Below are 17,045 nucleotides of genomic sequence, written 5' to 3'. Positions count from 1 at the left end.
ACAACACACACACACACACACACACGTGGGCTAACATGATTGGCTACTCAGCCTCACCCGCAGGCCAACTCCCACGTGGATGCCCCCCCAACTCTCCTACCGCCATGCAATTCACCCACTGACTTCGTATGACTTTGCTCCTCCGGATCATACCCGTTTAGACACCTTCGACCAACACGTCTGGCTGTGTTGATTGGCTGCATGCATTGTACCACACTCCTTTGAGTAAACTTTACGGCGCAATTTTTTTTAACTACTCACGACCACACCAATTTTTCTTTTTTTTTCTCTTATTATCCCACTCCATGGCCATCGTCAATTGGCAGCTATACACTCTCACTAGCGCCTGCCAACCCTTTGTCGTCCGTTGCATGGCTATCACTCGAACCAACCGCCCCACTTGCATGCAATGGCTGGCAGTTCTCCTCCCTCCATAGCTACCCTTGCGTCCTTGTTTTCCCCAACTGCAAAACTCCTGCAGACCCCACCCAATATCCTGTAGATGTTTTCCTTGCAGCTAGCGGGCCTCCTTAGTCCACCAAGCCCCTGCATTCGAGAGGCCAACGACCACACCCCACCCAGCCCCCCTTGACGGCCTTCCTCAACCGAAATTTGAGCTTGCCTTCCAATACCTCTTCCAGCACCATCAACCTCTTTGCAATATAACCACTTGCCACTGTGCTATGCCATGCAGAGATCGTTCTCCTCGACAGCTAGCACCGAAGGCCAGTGGATTCATGTCCTCGTTACCTGCTACATCAACTCTCTCTACAATATTTCTTCGGGCAACCAACCTGAGTCAACCGACTCTCTCTCATCGAATTACATGCAGCCAGGACCAGAACATGATTACCAACAACAATGATAGAAGCTCACCTTATGTTAGCGTGAAATCGTCGTCGTGGAAGGAGTTTCAAGATGGAGTTGTGAGGATGGCAGTACAGCAGCGCCGCCGTTGGGGGCGAGTGGTGCCCAAAGTGGTGCATGATAGAGGCACCACACTACGACTATGCAGACAAAGGCACTGGCACGATGCATGGTACCTTCCTACTTTTGAAGCAAGCGGCGGATCAGAGCCAGGTTGACTTTAGTCTTTCCTTTTATCTCCTTTTATTTTCTACCCAAACAATGTACTCGATTCATACGGATTGTATCCGTTTAATCTCATCAGCCATTTTGGCATTTTTGAAGCCAAGTAATATAACATTTCATTTCTTATCTCTCTCTCTCTTCCCCATCCCACTACGACTGCACGATGTCAGGCATATTCGGGGCGCATTGACAGCGAAGATGATGATTTCAGTCTCAGAATTTAGGCTTTTAGTAGTTTTTCACTTTATGTCATTTTATTTTTACACCCAGACAATGGATTAAATACACAAGCATTGTATTAGTTTGCTACGATTATTTGTAGATCATTTTGGCCTTTTGAAGACATTAAATCTAACATTTTATTTCATTCCATTTTGGCCCAATAGTGTGGGATACACTACTCATAACTGCTTCCCTTACTTAAGAATATGTTCATGGACTAACAATCGAGGTATTTCGATAAGCACTCTAAAACCTATTGCTAACATTTGAGTGCAACTACTTCTTGCATAATGTGCACTCCTTGCCGTACTGTCGAAGCAAGGGACTTGCCAATACACCGTGTGCGAGCCACAAACGGCTCCAAGCACACAACAAGCCTAAACTAGCAAGCTCAAGAGAACAAAGGGTGTGTCACTCACCGCTCTACGCTCGCCTTCGTGGTGGATTCCTCTCCGCGATGAAGACGAAGCTGCAGTCGTGCCGCGCTCAACCGCCTCGCCGCCGTCGTGCCTTCGTAATGCTCGATCGCACACACACTCTCCCTCTCTCTCTCTCTCTCTCTCACACACACACACACACACACACACACGAGGAGGTGAAGAAGAAGAAGATGGAGATGGAGCAAGAGCACTCTTCTATTGCACAAATGAGAGAATGAGTAAAAATTAGGTTTAGTTGGCTTTTATAGGAGCTCACCCCATTCACACTTGGGCGCCCATGCTTAGCCAACTAACCCTAGCATGTTCGTGTTAGAGTGCGCCTCTCATCGGCGATCACTCTACCTTTCCCTATTGGACCGACAAGCCCGGTACCTGACTCTACCAAATACATAATACACGTCCGTCGTAGGTGATGGGTGTCCGTGAGCCGTGAGGGTTAACATGCCCCCCTTCCTGATGTAGATTCCGTCCTCGGAAGCTATTGAGTTGAAGCTGGTTCGTCGAGGTGGAAGAGCATTTGAGATGAATGTCCTTAGCCTTCTTCAGTCACTGCAAAATCAAACAACATTGGCACAGTAATGGCATTCTCTGAAAAAGCATATGCAGTTTTAGGTAGACAAATTGATTGGTCAAAGAATTTCAAACAATTTGTTAGCAATGAACATTAAATTGCAATGTAATCAAATGCATAAACAGATGTAAAGGTAGAAAATTAAACAAGTCTGGGGTCGCTAATTTGACGGTCGAAAGGCACTAGAGATCGAATATTAATACCATGGGTAAGCTTCTTAATTTTCTGTGGTCAATTAAGTTGTTTAATCGCGAGAGCCAAGTATTCATGTTCGAGGGCTGACTAGAGGCTATATCTAGAAAACCTTGTAGTTAAGCTACCATAAAAGGAATTTCTCATGAAATCATCGCCTGACTGATTACTTTTTCTTTGACCCCCCAAAGTCTTTTCACATTGATTCAATTTTGATGTGTGTGCTTATTTTGTATGCCTTGGGTTTTTTGCTTCTCAAGGAAAAGCGCCCACACTGGGAACCTCTAGGGCTCTAGTACCATAGGCGATACATGTGAGTGAAGTACCAATTTAAGCAGGGATTTCTCTTCCAGCTTAAAATTTTACATTGTGGCACTTTGATTTTTTGCTTGTTCATTTTCAGCATTTAAATTTTGTAACTTTGGGGGGTCATATAACACTGTTACCCTCCCCAGGCTCATCACATTAGTAAACTCCCTTTATAATACTTAAGCTAAAGGTCAATAGGGTTAAGCCCACTAGAAAGCCCTAGTACATTTCATACAATGCTGCCTAAATCGGATTAAGAACCTAAGTAACCATTGCTTATTAGGAAGGCATTCCCCATGGTATTAAGAGAAGATTTCTAATACCTAGCTTGGTCAAACTAGCTTAGTCGGACTGCTTGATTTTTACACCTAGACAAGTGATTATGACAAAACATTACATTGAATTAAATGTTTGATAGTAAGCCAATGCGCTGAATATTATGCTACCAATCACAATCAAAGCAGACAAAACATGGATGCAAAAATATAAGGGCAATGCTAATAGACAAGAAACACCTGTTTGTGTCGATGGTCGCGCTTGATTTGAAGTGTGAACGAGAGAAAGGTTCCATGAAGGTCCAAATCCTATCAATAGTAACACGCTCCTGTACACACTATGAAACACAAACAATACCTCTAGGAGGCACATCAGTGGGAAAAGAGAACTTTGCTAATCACACAACTCTAAAACAGAAACACTCCTAACGTACTAATCTTACCTACCCTCCATCACTCAAGTGATGAGGATCAAAGGTGTTTTATGGCATAGGTTTCTGTTTCACTGTACTAGATGTGAATGTGTAGGTCTGAGTCAATGTTTTGACTTTTAATGTGCATACTCATTTGCTAATTGCTCTTGCTCCTTATTTTTTGTTTTTATTTTTGTGAGTATAAAGCTTTATATGTACATTCCCTAAGATTGGAGATTAAGAGGTCAGGGAAAAAGGTTGAGAGGGAAGCAAGTGAATGATGGATGTCCACAAACACTCCCCCCTTCCTTGGGTAGATCATACCGTTTGAAATGAGCTTGTCACCCTTTGAAACCAATTGTTCCAGTTGGTAATAGGTGAGGATTTTTGCCAGTAGTTTTCTATTACCCTAGGTGCCTCGTCAAGCTGCAAGGGTGGTAAGGTACTCTCCCAGGATCGAACTTGAAGTGGTTCATCAGGTGATTCTTGAACACTGGGAGGTGTGGATTCTTTTGTAGCTTCATGGAGGTCCACTACTATAGATGGAGGCTGTGTAGAAGCTTTTACCTCTATGGATGTATTACATGAGGAGCTAGAAGCTTCATGGGACTCCCCCCTTCCTGAGCTAGGTGGAACAAATCGTTCTTTCTTTGGTACCCAAACTAGCTCGGGAGCGGGTATGTAGCATTCTGTGATTTTTTTCTTTCCACGATCATTGATTCGTTTTGGAGATACGGGATTGGGCTCACTTGGGTCAGGTGATAGGTAAGAGCACAACCTACGTTTTGGAACCCAGATTTGATCATTTCCTTGATAGTAGCCTTGGGCTTCCAATAGTCGTTTAGGGATCCATCGCAACATTTTCTTACTTTTCTTGGAGCGAGTGGTACGTTCCTTACAAGGCTTCTGTTTTTTAGCACTAGCTATGGTCACTAAAGAAGCTTTAGTGACCCACTTGTATGTTTTCTTCGTGACATTAGGATGAGTCTTGTCGGAAGCGATATGCATTGCTTGTAGCATATTTAAGGGTATAGGCATTTCATCCCCCTCAGGTGTTACCCAGGTCGTCCCCCTATTTCCCCAAGTGTCTATGGTTGATGCTAGGTGGACCCAGTCTACATTGTCCGACTCAGTCATCCCAGGTAGGATATCCATATAAGGAGAATCTTGGCCAATGTCTGTATCCTTCTTACAAGTGTAACAATATTGTAGTGGGGCCGAGTGAACTGTGGTGTCAGAACGATGATCAATAATGGTTTTACTCCCTAAGGGGTGTACCTTACCAGTCACCAAATCCACTCTAAGGACAGAGTCTTGGAATTGCAAATAGACATGATTTTTAGACCAATCATGAACCATTTGTGCTTCCCTCATGAATGGTCGTCCTAAAATCATTTCATATGACATAAGGTGTTTAGAGAAATCCATTACAATGAACGTATGTCGTACCTTGTGTCCTAGAACTTTGATCTTAAGATCCTTGAGCATCCCCATAGGTTTGGCTATGGTACCATTTGCCATCTTTACCACAATGTTAGTAACACTGAGGCGGGGTTTTCCCATGGATTCCCAACAATCTTTTGTAACGATGCTAACTCCCGCACCACCATCAAGAATTCCCTTTATAGTTAATCCCTTGGTAGTGATGGGTAGGGTCGCATTAGACTCGTCGCCTTCAAAATACTGCCCTAATTCGTTAATGGGTACCTCGATCACAGACTCGTGTCCATCTAAGTCAAGTGATTGCACATGATTTTCCTCATCAATCATAATCGAGTCAGGCCTATTTGGTTGCGCAAACTGCGGTAATCCCGTTCGTAGCTCTCCGTTAAGGAATGCTCGAAGTGCAAGGAATAACTCAGGATCTCCATACAGCTTTGCTATGATCGTGGTTCGGACCTCAGAAGACATGAAGTCCACTAGTTTGGCAACATTCATTGGCGTTTTGCAGGGTGTAGGTCCTTGACTAGGAACTGGTGAGGATGGAATCTCATATTCCTCAATGGGATCAGGTATTCCTTCGTTAAACATCCTTTCCAACAAGAAGGGTGTATGCTCACTTTCTGATGTCCCGTCCTTACTCCCTTCTTGGATGATACTAGATATGGCTAACTGTCTATGGTTCATGTGGGGTGGATGAACTTGCATGGGAAACACTGTGTCATGAATTTTGACCTGCATGGGTTCTGGTTCTAGTTTCCTTTGAGTCTCCTCCACTAAACCTCTTAGATGTTTCACCTGCTCAATCTCGTCTACTGGGTTTGGGTACGTCCCAATCTTCTTTTTACGATTCTTCCCTTTTTGCGGTTTAACTTGGGGGTCTTGGATTGGATTTGGAAACACTTGTGGTGTTTTCAGAGGCTCTTTATGATTTTCTCTTATTCGGTTTTCATTTGGTTCCATGTTACGGTTTTCTTTGTCGGTCTTTCTCTTTGTGGTATTGGTTCTAGTCTCCATTGTCTCGACTGAATCTGAATCATCCTCGAGGTCATTCATATACACGGGGTCATCTCCTGTTCCTATGTTTGTTTTGGAACTTGGCTTTGAATTTTTCGTATTCTGTGACTTCTTCCTTCGTGTCTTCTTTTTCTTTGCTTGGATAACTGACGCGGTATCTCTCTCTTCGAGGATATGGCCTGGCCCTTGAAGCATGGACCGTGTAATCGCATAAGCGGGTGCGACGGGTGGTATTGGCGATGTCACACTAGCAATTTCGACCAAATTCAGGGGTGTGATTTTAGGCGCATTTGGGTTATAGGGGCATTGGGCAATCAAGTGATCTATGCCACAACGATTACATGTGAGTATTGGCACTGCAGACGTGCTCCCTTGATTCATTTGCATCTATGCAGCATTCTTTTGCAGCCTAATAGGGCACTCCGCTGCTCGATGTGGTCCACCACACTCGTAGCATTGAAGAGGTGGCCTCCTAGCCTGGGTGTTGATATTTTGACCTCTGGATGCGAGAGCAGCAGCTTGATAAACCGGCTTGACTTGCCCCCAACAATCTTCCATGTAGTATATAGGACACTCTTCCAATGTATCAAGTCCGTAGACAATACTAGTGTCTATTTCCTCCTCACAACCATCTGCATAAGCATTAGATGGCTCGCAACCCACTTGGTTCATAGGGGCGACTCTTGGATGCGGGGGCTGCGGTCCTAGCACAGTAGGGGGTAACGGTGTAGCTTGTACAACAGTTTGAGATCCAGGGACCATGTGTTGCGGTAGTCTCTCAACAGGTGGAGCAGGCATCAATACAGGAGCTCGAGGTGCATCCGTCCAGGCTACAGGTGGTCTATTTGCCATCATACGTTTGATCATTAAACAATCCTTAGCTTGGTGACCATACCTACCACATGCGTTGCAAGTTCCATTAAATTTTACTCTAAACGTAGGGCACTCACTAGTGCTATGTGGACCTAAGCAAATGGAACACCATTGTTGCTCCCTTCTTGGATACATGTGACTATTTTGAGGGGGTCGATTATCCTTAAGAGACTCTTGGATTGCCTTGGTGAGGTCTGTCAAGAATGTCTCAAATACCTTTGGCTCATTGGCAATGGGCTTTGCAGTCATGGGTTCATACTCAATGGCTTGTGAGCTAGTGGATCTCGTGTCAGTAGACACCCTCATGCCTGCTATCATCAAGTTGTCCTCTAATTGGATTGCATTGGCAGTGACATCTTCCCAGGTTGTGATACCTCTAATCACTAGTCCATTATAGATTCCTTCATTCCTCAACCCTCAAATGAATCGATCAAGCAGTTGGTTATTGTTGAAGCTCTCATTTACAGGGCAGCGAGAGTTTAAGTGCTTTAGACGACTAATGAAGTCCCTTACTGACTCTCCTTCCTTACGTTCGGCCTTCTGTAGCTGAGATGCTACACCCCAAAGCACACCTTCTCGTATGTACTCCTTTAGAAACAACCTTCGAAGGGTAGGGTAGATTGTTTTCTCGTCCACCCTTAGGGTCCTATACCAATTTCCAGCCTTCCCACATAATGTCAAGCTTAAGGCATTGCACTTATGTAGTTCGTTGCGTTCCCCTAAGGAATCACATACTTGTTCAAACACTTCAATGTGTTTCCTAGCATCTTCCTCCCCATTGAATTTTTGCGTGAGTTTGGCAATTTGTACTGCCTTACTTCTAGGCTCTCTATCAGATGCATGACGCATATTTTCCGCGATAGATCGACCTATGGTTTGAGCAAACGCTGCCAAGTCACCTATGTGAGGAGGCAGGGCCGGTGGAGGTACTCTTGGAATCATATGTGGGAGAGGGACGGGTGCCGGTCTTGGCATATGTGTGGATGATGCAGGATATGGAACATAACCGGGCATAGGTCCACTCGGATAAGGGCTAGGGAGCGGCACTCGAGGAGCGTAAACAAGTGGTACTATTGGAGGTGTGGGGGCCATGTGTGCATAAGGGGCTAGAGGCACATATGGTCGAGGCCCCATATTAGGTACTACGACACTAGGTAGTGGCACTGCGCTAACCGTAGATGTCATCGGTACATTCTCAGTCAGGCTTATCCCTGGAGTGAGCACTGTGTTTTCCTTGATAGAGGGTTGAGCCAAGTTAGCGAAGCTAAAGTTTTCGCTCGGAGGCTCAGATTGCATAGAGACCCCAGGTGAAATGACGTAAGATGGGTCCATGGGGCTCATTAGAGGAGTCTCCATTTGTGATAGAGTAGGCTGTTGAGCCTTGCTCGTATCCAGAAATCTCATGGGGCCAGTTGAGAGTATATTTACCCCTCGGTTTTGCCTTTCCGATTGAATAATGCCATGGATAACATTACATATCATTTTCTGTTGATCTTCGATGCTCGTGGCACTAGAGGTAGATTGTACAATCTCTATCCATCCTACATGGTAGGCGTGGCCAGAGTGTAGATCCGTCAACACCTCAGTGTGGAGGTCGTATGTCCAATGATCATTAATGAACAATCCTTCTAGAGTCGACGTGTTAACGGTTTCTTGTGAGGTAGAAGCAATGTTGCTCCCCGTGGTTTTACTTGTCACCAACGGTACTCTAGAGGGAACTTCTGAAGGAGGCAGCTCAACAGGGCCTTCTTGGTAAGAAGTTGGTAGGATATCCACATGGACACTCTTTGGGGGTGTGGGGTCCACGTGCGATGTGAAAGGAGAGTCCACTTCCCCACCCCCTTCGTGTGCTTCATTTGCATCAGGTTCCGAGCGAGTAGCTCTACCTAATGTTTCCATGAAACGGCTAAACATACTAGTACTAGGCTGTGGAGCTTCGGGAGGTGCATGGCCTTCTCTCTCAGTGTTTTGGGTAGGGTATGCTTCCATGATTTCTGAGTCGGAGGAGGAATCACTAGCGGCTATTTTAGGGTCTTGGGTGGTGCTACCTTGTGTCCCCGCTGAGGGTCTAGAGCTTATCGTGGATGGGTAATGGGTGTCCGTATGAACAGAGGCACCCTCAATATGCTCGTGTTCTAGCACCCGCCCAGAGCGTAAGTGCATGTGCTTTTGATACCCTAAGGTGTCAAAAAGTTGCTCTAGGAGGCCTTGTGACTAGTTTTTAGCGTGTTTTTTGTTTGTTTTTTTGCTAGATTTTTTAGAGCGTGTCGTGGAATGGGCCGTGTGATAGCTCGAAACGAGCATTTCGGTCAGAGGGTCGTGCCATGCTTTACAGCCCTCCGTTTGGTCACTCTATGTCCTCGGAATCCCTAAAACTGTCAATTTCCAGTAGGGAACTAGGCCCAAACTAGAAAGTCTAAGGGTGCAAGTGGGAAGAGAAAGGAGGAGAGTGGAGGACTTGTCCCACATGCTCTCATTCTCTCTTGAGGGAGTAGGGTATATATATAAGAGTGAGTCTAGTATATATCATAAGATTGAGGACTGAGGCATGGGCCTGGGCTTGGGCTTGGGGAAATAATCCCGATCTATCTTTTATACAAACCAACCCGTCCGTTTTAAGAGTCACGTTTTTTATTTTCGAAAAATTTAACCGCCCGCTCACTCGCGTTTTTATTTTCCGATTTTTTTTTAAATTTTTTTTTCTGATTTTTTTTCTGACAAAAAATTTAACACAGAAAACGTAGAAAATGCAGAAAATGCAAAAATTGAAACTTGACAGAACCAGAAAATGCAAAAAACGCAAGAAATGCTAACTGTGCAGTGCAAACCAGAAAACGTAGAAAACGCAAAAAACAGAAATCTCCACACAACTACACACACTCATTCCCTGCCTTTCCTATGATAGAAATTGCACCACAAGAAAGCGTAAAGTGCTAACCGAGCTTAGTGTACGGCATATCCCCGGCAGCGGCGCCAAAAATGTGCGCTCCTTGCCGCACTGTCGAAGCAAGGGACTTGCCAATACACCGTGTGCGAGCCACAAACGGCTCCAAGCACACAACAAGCCTAAACTAGCAAGCTCAAGAGAACAAAGGGTGTGTCACTCACCGCTCTGCGCTCACCTTCGTGGTGGATTCCTCGCCGCGATGAAGAAGAAGCTGCAGTCGTGCCGCGCTCAACCGCCTCGCCACCGTCGTGCCTTCGTAATGCTCGATTGCACACACACTCTCCCTCTCTCTCTCTCTCTCTCACACACACACACACACACGAGGAGGTGAAGAAAAAGAAGATGGAGATGGAGCAAGAGCACTCTTCTATTGCACAAATGAGAGAATGAGTAAAAATTAGGTTTAGTTGGCTTTTATAGGAGCTCACCCCATTCACACTTGGGCGCCCATGCTTAGCCAACTAACCCTAGCATGTTCGTGTTAGAGTGCGCCTCTCATCGGCGATCACTCTACCTTTCCCTATTGGACCGACAAGCCCGGTACCTGACTCTACCAAATACATAATACACGTCCGTCGTAGGTGATGGGTGTCCGTGAGCCGTGAGGGTTAACACATAATCAAAACACAAAAGCAACATCTCATTTTATCAACAGTATCGGTCACTGTTTTCTTTAAATTCAATGATTTTTGAAACTGGCTATGAACTAGATAAGAAAAACCTAGGGAGTTTGATGTGACACTTCTGCATTTCCCTAGGATGTCCCACCTTTTCTCCTATTCTCCAAATTTACACCATGTCCCACAACATATTGATGGACATTATTTGTTTGTCCAAGCTAATATAAATTCTTTGTAAAATCATCCACAATTGCACCCACATTCACTACTCTATTCACTCTAAGTCCTTACTGAGACACGATACTTCATAAGAAGCTACTAATTAGCATGCTATCATGTTTTCAAGACTTTTATAGATATGTATGTCAGTTATTGTCACTCTTCCTGTTGTAATTTTCTCAATCGTTCTATAAGGCTCGCAACACTAACAATTGACCGCTAGGTATTCTCATTTAGAACCTTCATTATTCACCTGTTTGTAGTTACACTTTTTCACTTTCAATCCTAGCTTTGCATCCGTTTTACCATTATCAACTTTGTCAATATGAATGTGTCGTTTAATTATTTTTGGTGCCTTGTCTTTTAGTAATACTTTTGCAGATAACGTTCAACTACATTGCTACAGTCAGAGAACCTCAAGGTATGAATTATGACTACATCCCTCTAGATAAATTCCCCTTGATAAGTAAGCTGCCTCCCTATATAACTATCAATTTGAATGCAATATTACTTAATTCCCCACCCCAATCCTTATTTCACGTACTTTCTTATGTTGCCATCTCCAAAAAAAACACACACACACACCTTTTCCAACATCTCCTTATTCAACAACAGAGCCTTAACTTATTTCCGTTGTGTTACATGTTGTCAAAGTACTTATATTTATTTTTTTCACTGAGCATGCAATTGTGTGTGACTTCCCGGTGTCTACACAAGATACATTTTGTACATTTTAGTAGTAAAGTGTAGTTTTACTTGACTGTCAACAAGAGTAAAGTTTCTAGTTATAAACTTTTCATGTACATTGTGTCTTTGCTAACTCATTTCATATCTTCATCCCATGCATAAGAGATTCCATGTGATTGTGCTGCCATAGACAAAAGTTCTTTTTTTGTTTGCTCAAACCCTACTCTAAGTCAAGTATAATAAGAATATGTTCCACTCTACTCACATTAATTACAATCAATTTTTAAGTAGTTTTTTTCAACTAACATACTCAGCTTACATTTATGTTGGACCTCTTTGACATAACTACCTTTGAGAGCATACTGTAAATGACCTTGGCATTGTTGTTCCACAGGTATTTGCATTTTATTTCCATGTTAATATTCATCATTGTCGGCATTTTAACTAATCAACAAGCTATGCAGCTCCTCATTTGAGCTAGGGTGCTCTCGGATATCGAGCCACAGTTTGTAAGTGCCTTGTCAATGAAACATACTCTAATTTTGTGTCAAATAGGTGGCAAATTTTTTCTTTTTATGTCTTGCTTGGTCCATTGGTCACATACACACAGATTCGCCGATTTAGGCAGTGTGTCAATGCTCATCTAGTGCAAATTCGCCGATTTAGGCAGCACAACAACAAACTATAGATTCATACTTTTTGAACTTATATCAAATGCAGATTCGCCGATTTAGGCAGCATTTATTAGTGCAGATTCGCCGATTTACGCAACACCGATCACAAAATCATGCTGAAGTGGCTGGCCACCACTATAACTGGTATGATTTTGTTACCCGGGTACATAATGAAAGAGATTTGGATTTGGACTTATATTGTGGAATTGGAATTGGATTGGGATTTGGTATCTGGTGATTATTACAGCAGTGTTTATGTGATGAGACTTGACATTATGGAATTGATGATGAGTGCGACCAATGATATCCTGATTCATCAGGGTATGACATATACTGCTTATTCTAGTGGTATGGGACGCTAGAATAGGTAGTATGTGGATGACGGCAGGCATAAGCACTGTGGTCTAGTTTTATGGATTTTTTTACTATTTGATACAGATTTCTAATCATTGTTTTTGACAAGTATTGTTTGTAGATTTTTATCTTCGCAACTAAGGACAGTTGCTTTCCAACGGAGAGGTATGTTATGGAAATGATATTTATCCATTTACTGCAGCTGACAGGTGGCAAAAGCATTAGCAGATAATGAATTATGCGGAAGGATACTATATTTTATGTATATTTGATTATTCAAGTGCTCTTTATGAGCTTTGGCTATTTATGACCGGCCGGCCAATTTGTACTCATTTTTGGGCATTCAAGAAATCTATAAATAAATACGTGCAAGAGGGAAATCCTCACTCTTGCACGGGGGGAGATTGCACCCAGTGTCTGTGTATTCTTCTCTCCTCTCTTCTCTTCTCTCTCACCGTGCTGACATAGCACTCCACTCTAGGAGGTGCGCTTGCACGCGCTCTCTTGCTCTCTCCCGCTCCCTGTCTCTCTCCATTTGTGTTGTGCTCGATTATGGATTTGTACGAATCGGCAGGTACGTAGATTTAGTCGTTTATGTCTTGCTATGTGCTATTTTTGAGTATTTTGCAGGGCAGCCAGGCTTCCGAGTGTAGCACCCTGTAGGGAGACAATTTGCAGGTACTCGTGAGATTCACACATGTTCAAAACATCATTTCCAGCCGTTGTAGCGGACAGTTTTGAAAAACATCTGCAAAAAAATGCCTAATCAACATCAAAATGAGGTGTTCTTGTAAGAAAACTCGCTGCACCTCGCGAGAATCCTTCGGCTTTGATGCCACTAGATAGTCCGAGTGTGTGATGTGTAAGCACGTGCGTGCACAGACGCACGCGCGCGCGCGCGCACACACACACACACACAGAGAGAGAGAGAGAGAGAGAGAGAGAGAGAGAGAGAGAGAGAGAGAGAGAGTGGATCTCTTGTAGCAAGCAATGTAATCTTATAGCTCCTTACTTATTCTCAGTGTATGTCATGAATGAGATAAACTAAAGGTTAGAAAAGTGAGTTAATGGACGACTAGACTCTTAGATGTCAGACCAAGGCATATTAGCCCTTAAAACCCAACACACGTGTGCAAAGTGTGGTTGAACTAAAGGCTAGATTAAGGAGATAGATTTGAGAAACTTGGGTTGATTCCTTGGACATGATTCATATTTTGGGTGTTGTGTGTCCTTTTAACAAAAGAAAAATACAATGTGGAGCTCAAAAATTTATGGAAAGATAACTAGAAAAAAATAACCATAGTGGAAAATTCCATTTGGCAACTTTGTTATTAGACTGGGGTCATTGACAAATATGCAAGTTGGGAGGGCTATCCATCCAAACATGTAATTCAAAAATAAATGAACCATAAAGTGCATAGTCACTAATCCAAACACTTAGATACTAGAGACTTATCATGATCTGAGCTATATTCCAAGATGCAAGGTCATCCAACCAAGATGATTAGATGTAGTTACTCGAGTCATCAAGATAGGGTGAATAACACATTATGTTGGAATTAGGGTTGCAGGAAAACACACACAACTTGGAGAAGAAGAAGGAAGCTCAGGGCACACAACAGAGAGTATATTACTTAGTGTGCAATGGAAAGATTGATAGCCCTAGAGTGATGGGCGTATATACAATGCACTGGGGAAAAAACCTCCTAAAGAGGGAAAAAATGCCCCAACGGTCCTAGTGTGTTCACACACATCACTACCACATGTATATGGTAACAAATCCCCCTTGGAGTGATGCAGAGATGGCACATGAGTAAAGGGAAGCGCCATGCCCTGAGGACATGTTCAGTCCGCAAAGGGGAGTAAGCCCAAAGCTTTGCGGAAAGCTTCGAGCTTCTCACGAGACAATGCCTTTGTGAAAAGATTTGCAAGGTTGTCTTGTGTTGGCACATAATGCTAGCTGATCTCTCCTGCTAAGAGCCTCTCCTTGACATAGTGGTAATACACCTCAATGTGCTTTGTGCGAGCATAAAAAACTGGGTTCCTTGCAACTGCCAATGCACTCTGACTGTCAGTGTAGATAGTGTTGGCAGTGTCCTGTCCAACACCCAAATCATCCATAAGGCTTCTGAGCCATACACACTCAACCCTAGCTGTGAAGACTACCTTGTACTCAACCTCACAACTAGAAGTGGCCACAGTAGGTTGCTTTTTGCTCAAGCATGATATACATGAACTGCCAAGCATGAAATGAAAACCACTTGTGGACACTTGCGTGTCAAAACAACAAGCCCAATCTGAGTCCGAAAAAGCATGTAAGTCTGGCGGCAATGATCCCCCTTGGGATAAAACAAGCCAAGATGTAAAGTGCCACTAAGGTAGCAGAAAATCCTCTTGACAGCCTACCAATACTTAGACCCTGGGCTATGCATAAATCTGTTGACCTATGACTGCAAACGGAATATCCCACCTCATGTTGCATACATAAATGAGGCATCCAACGGCAATTTGTAAAGAGTGACATCTGCAGGATCATCAGCATCATGAAGACTCAAATTTAAACTTGTTTTCATGGGAGTGGCAATAGGTTTGCAATCCTCAAGTCGAAACTTACATAGCAATGTCTCAATGTAACTGTTCTAACACAAGTCAATACCACCATCACACTGCTTAAACTGTATACCCAAGTAATCATGCAATAGCCCCAAATCTTTCATCTTTAAAGTAGCATTCAAATCAGCCTTAAATTCAGCAATATGTCTCTCATTTGTTCCAGTAATCAGCAAAATCATCTACATAAAGAACCACAATGAGAAGTACATCAGCCTCACGCTTTATATACAATGTGCTTTCTGTTGGACTGTTACAAGAGCCTCGTTTGACCAAATGAGTGTCATCTTTCTCATACCAAGCACGAGGAGATTGCTTCAACCCATACAAAGCCAACTGCGTTACATAAACTTCCTCAAATATGTCACCATTCAAGAAAGCAGTAACAATGTCTTATTGATGTACATCCCAACCAAAATGAGTTGCCAATGCACATAGAAAATGCACATTAGTCATATGATAAGTGGGAGCAAAAGTCTCTTTATAATTCATGCCTTTTTGTTGTGCATAACCCTTTGCAACAATGGCGATCGATCTCACCATCCAGCTTGCGTTTCAACTTGTAAACCCACTTCGTACCAATGGCATTTTTGCCAGGAGGCAAATCACATAAAGTCCATGTGTGATTTTCTATAAGTGCATCATATTCTGATTGCATGGCAGCCATTCAATTTTCTGAATTATGTGCTTCATCAAAAGATAGAAGTTCCTCAACATCATGTAAGCTAGACACAGCCAAAGCATAACAATCTGATGCATAAGATGCATGGCGAGAGCCTGAACGAGTACGACTAGACAAAGGTGCATTAAATTTACTGTCACACAATGTCTGCACCAGCCATTTTGGCATACCTCTAGCCCTGCTCATTTTTAGCCCTTTCCTCATCAAGTACATTATGTACATATGCATCAGTAATAGGTTGATCTGTAACATTTTTGAAAATCCCCATAGGTTGTACATTTGTCTCATTGGAATTTACATTCGAACTTACACCACTGAAAAGAGGCAACAAAGTGTCATAAATGTCATGTGAGCTTACATTATTGTCTCTAGTACATGACAGCAAGGACTGGACATAATCTTCCACAAACACTACATCCCGTGAAACCAAAATACACTTTATTTGCGGATGACACAATCTGTAACCTTTGCTTTTAGCACTATAGCCAACAAAAATACATTTGACATCCTTATCATCCAATTTTCTGCGTTGTGTTTGTGGCACCAAAGCATATGCCAATGTTAACCCTCACGGCACACGGACACCCCATCACCTACGATGGACGTGTATTATGTATTTGGTAGAGTCAGGTACCGGGCTTGTCGGACCAATAGGGAAAGGTAGAGTGATCGTCGATGAGAGGCGCACTTTAACTTGGACATTCAAGGGATTAGTTGGCTAAGCATGGGCGCCCAAGTGTGAATGGGGTGAGCTCCTATAAAAGCCAACTAAACCTAATTTTTACTCATTCTCTCATTTGTGCAATTGAAGAGTGCTCTTGCTCCATCTCCATCTTCTTCTTCTTCTTCACCTCCTTGTGTGTGTGTGTGTGTGAGAGAGAGAGAGAGAGGGAGAGTGTGTGTGTGCGATCGAGCATTACGAAGGCACGACGGCGGCGAAGCGGTTGAGCGCGGCACGACTGCAGCTTCTTCTTCATCGCGGCGAGGAATCCACCACGAAGGCGAGCGTAGAGCATTGAGTGACACACCCTTTGTTTTCTTGAGCTTGCTAGTTTAGGCTTGTTGTGTGCTTGGAGCCGTCTGTGGCTCGCACACGGTGTATTGGCAAGTCCCTTGCTTTGACAGTGCGGCAAGGAGCGCACATTTTTGGCGCCGCTGCCGGGGATATGCCCTACACTAAGCTCGGTTAGCATTTCTGCAATTTCTGCATTTTCAAGTTCGGCGTTTTCAATTTCTGCTGCAATTTCTGCGTTTTTCGCGAGCGAGTGGGTGGCGATATTTTTCAAAAATAAAAAACGTGACTCTTAAAACGGACGGTTTGGTTTGTATAAAAGGTAGATCGGGATCGGGATCATTTTCCCCCAAGCCCAAGCCCAAGCCCAAGCCCAGGCCTCAGTCCTCAGTCCTA

Source organism: Adiantum capillus-veneris, chromosome 11, assembly GCF_014529385.1.
Source record: "Adiantum capillus-veneris isolate H3 chromosome 11, ASM1452938v2, whole genome shotgun sequence".
Classification (NCBI taxonomy): domain Eukaryota; kingdom Viridiplantae; phylum Streptophyta; class Polypodiopsida; order Polypodiales; family Pteridaceae; genus Adiantum; species Adiantum capillus-veneris.
This window is presented reverse-complemented; position numbering follows the sequence as displayed.